This window comes from Austrofundulus limnaeus, unplaced genomic scaffold (genome assembly GCF_001266775.1).
Source record: "Austrofundulus limnaeus strain Quisiro unplaced genomic scaffold, Austrofundulus_limnaeus-1.0 Scaffold26, whole genome shotgun sequence".
Taxonomy (NCBI): Eukaryota; Metazoa; Chordata; class Actinopteri; order Cyprinodontiformes; family Rivulidae; genus Austrofundulus; species Austrofundulus limnaeus.
In genome coordinates this window covers 386,676-390,310 of record NW_013952428.1, presented here as the reverse complement: position 1 = coordinate 390,310, position 3,635 = coordinate 386,676, and the positions used below count along the sequence as shown (strand labels likewise).

At 40.9% G+C, this 3,635-nt stretch overlaps 1 protein-coding gene across 3 annotated transcripts in view; it reads left to right on the top strand.

Annotated features, from left to right (window-relative positions):
• The window catches only part of lhfpl2a (LHFPL tetraspan subfamily member 2a), a 107,660-nt gene that overhangs the window by 65,131 nt on the left and 38,894 nt on the right, over positions 1-3,635 (top strand). Inside the window, exon 1 of one of the 3 annotated variants that reach the window (XM_014004682.1) lies at positions 613-703. The exons of the other annotated variants lie outside the window; for them this stretch is intronic. The gene's annotated coding sequence lies outside the window, so the exon portion shown is untranslated. Of the gene's footprint in view, positions 1-612; positions 704-3,635 lie in introns of those variants that run through there. 3 annotated transcript variants of the gene reach the window in all.

Genomic DNA, 3,635 nt, shown 5'->3' with positions numbered 1-3,635 from the left:
GTGTGTGTGTGTGTGTGTGTGTGTGTGTGTGTGTGTGTGTGTTAGCAAAAGATTCCAGTCCTCTCAATAAGTAAATAAGGAATTCCTCCTAGAAATGATTTACTTTTGGGGTCCATTCATGATGTAGAGTAAAGTGAGTAACCGTCAGAAACATGAAAGTAGTTTTGCCTCAGCCAGTTTTACAGATCGTGAGCTAAAGTTTAGTGTGGTAGTAGCCGAGCATCATCCCATCGCGTACTCTGAGCACTAATACATCCAGTGTTTTCACAGTATAGCACAAGATTGTTCATGATGTCACTTAAAACGATAAAATGATCTCAGACTGAAACTCAGGCATGAAGGCGCTGGTGATAAAATTCAGTTGGCTAAATTCAAAGGTGAAAAGTAAAAAAAAAATCAGCTGAAAGAGAAGGTGAGAGAAACTGAGTCTGAGAGGGTGGGGGGTACTTTCTGCAGCTCTTGTTGTTTTAACCCAGATTCAGCTCTGAAATATGGCCACCATGCGGTCCCTCTCAGGAGTGTGTCTCTGCTGTCAGAGGAGCCAACCAGACCGAGGTTAGCTGTGATGGAGGAGGAGCAGGGGGAGGGTCCGGGAGTCAGTGAGCACAGGGAGGCATTAAAGAAAGTAAGCAGAGGAGGGGAGACAGAGCAGAGAGGCCACATCTCCAGGCGAGCTGGACTATCTGCAGACAAATGGAGACAGGTTAGATGTTACTTCACGGTTTTGGAATAATTTTTTGTTTGACTAACTAAGATGACTTCCTGGGACAAAGCTTTGCACAGGAACTGCCTGCCTGACTGAAGTCATTTAACGTAAAGTTATCTTTCCGATCTGAATGGCAGCCTCTGTGGTGTCTCTTTGCTGCAGGATGTTGAGCAGATGACAAAAAGATACTTGTAAGGAAAAAATGTGAAGAAGGCTCCTTTTTGATTTTATTTGTCTGAATGGTGATTCAGCATTTACACAATTGTTTTATTGGCTTTGCAGCATTGCAGGTTAACTATATCTGCATACTTTGTAATATTTATCCATTAATCTTTAAAACTGTTCGGCTCATACAGGAGATGGGTGTTATAATGTGTCCTTTTTGCATAAGATCAAAACCATGTTTTCTCTCAAAATCAAGACTTTTCTGTCGTCACACTCATGGACCTCTCCTGCGCTTTCATTGGAAGTGACTGACCCAGTTTGTTGTCACCGACCTGGTGGTTAAATCATTTGGCTGCTTGTGGGTTTTTCATCACGTGATTTTTTTTCTCCTGAAAAAAATAAAATAAAATAATGTGAGCTTTTCTGTGACCAATTACTTCCTGCATTCCCTGTCAGTGGCTGCAGGGGCCACTCATTCAAACAATTCCTCACAGATTATAAACACTTCCTTTGTTTTAAAGCAGTCTTCCTGCTTCAGATGAATTCGTTGTGAGTTGCAAGTGTAGAAATCCAGCTGTTGGGGTGATGCTGCAGAGTTGTATGTGCGGACTCTTCAGCCCTAAACTCAGCTCTAAACAAACACTCTCCATGGTGACGCGTGAGTCTAGTTCCAACAAGTCTATAGATATGCAGATGGCTTCCTGACAGTGGCAGTGTGGAAAGGCGTTTCCTGCTGTTTGGTTGCAGTTAAAAGAGAAAGGCTGAGTGTGCTGCGTTCCAGTTGGACCAGAACTCAAAATCCTGAAGCCGGACTGACGTCAGTTCTGAGCTGATAGCGTTCCAGTTTCAAACATCGGAAAAAGCTTTTCTATTATTTTTCTCTGCAACAATAAAACGTACAATAATAGTGCTCTACAAGGTATTTTGAGTGTACAAACAGCATTAAAACATATATTTTAACTATCACTATAAAGCATTACAAGTACGTCTGATGTAATGTAAAATAAACAACACAGAATAAAGCCACGTTTGTTTACGTGCAAGAGTAGCAACATTAGCGGTTAGCTCGGACAAGCATGCTAGTACGGTACATACATTAAACAAATATAAAAAGGGAAAATAAACAAATTACACTCGTTCTTATTCTGCCTCCTCTCTTCTGACTTTCTGTCTGTTAAATAATGGGGATGTGCTGGTGTACGTTTGATTACAGCTCAACATTAGAGAAACATGCGACCGCTGACAGTTTCATGCGCGCAGCAGCCATGTTGAAATGATGACGTAACGCATGCTCGGGCTGCCCGGGTATGGTTTGGATGCGCCGACCTCCCGACTCGAAACTACGACTTCAGGGGGCGTTCCAGTTGGAAAATAGAGCTCGGAGGCTCGAAGCTACGACCTCCGAGGACAACTGGAACGCAGCAGGAGTGGTCATTCTGAACATGGTCTCTCAAATATTTACAAGCAGACTGATGCTCTGACTGAAGCACTCAACAGTCATTGGATGAATAGCTTTACAGATGCTTCCTAAAGAGTGAATAACTTTGTTGTGTCTAAAAATGATTTAAAAAGTGAATTTATAACTGAATGAGTGCATTTTATCTGTCAGACTTTTAGCAAACTATGAACCACTGAACTTTTATAGATGGTTTTCAAATGACGTAGCGACCTGCAGATCACGTGATCAAATCGCCATATTCATGGCTGCGAATGCGGAAGAGGGGATAATCTACAGCTCAGAAATGCATACAGTCTAGATTATTTATGTAACATGTTTCTATTATAAGTTGTTTTAACAGTCATGGAGCAAGTTTGCGTTCGAGTTACTTACAAAACTGTGCTGCTCGTGTGGCAGAGACGCTCTTAAAAAAAAGAAAAATAGACAACATAAAAACACAAGAAGTAGAACTGTCGGCAAAGCGACGTGATTTTGTGGCTGGCGATAATCAACTACAAAGATTTCACCCTCCTCGGGATTCCAGAGTGTTCAGATCACTCCTACCATGGTTAGTGACCTCATAGTACGTTAATTAACTTAAAAAAAAGATTGAACAGAAGTGTTTTGAATATTATGCAATCTACCCTTGTAAACGTGCACATAGGATACACTGACAGTATCAGATTATAATCACAAAAAGCTCCTTATTATGCAGTATGTACACATTTGGAGTATATAAGATGTGGTTACTAATAATATCAGAGAAAGTCACACAGAGTCATGTCAACACAGCCTGTGTGTCGGCTCTGCAGACTTCAGCAGCTCATAAGGATCGTTACTTTCAATAAAGCTAAATACCTTGATTTAGATTTATTATTCAGTAGATCCATGGGTGTCCTGAAAGGCACGTTTTAAATACAAAATATTATTATCCTGGTCATGCTCGTCTGCAATGTTCAGAGGCCTTTTTGCATTTTTTTCTTCCTTGCTTTTGTGGTTCTCCCATACTGGTTTTATCTCTACAAGCTAAATAGTAGCCCACGAACGGGACGCGGAGGGTAAAAAAGTCCCGGATGAGGACGTCAATGAGAACCATCCATAGATACTCCCAGACAGTTATCACTGGATAAACGTCTACAACAGGTTCACACACAGCTACACAGCTTATCAAACTTGACAGTCAGAAAAATGGCTATAATTAGATTTTACAGTGCAGTATCACCAAATGTTTCGGTTTTTATGAAATACAGCTGGTAAAATAAGTATTGAACATGTCACCATTTTTCTCAGTAAATATATTACTAGAGGTGCTAATGACATGAAATG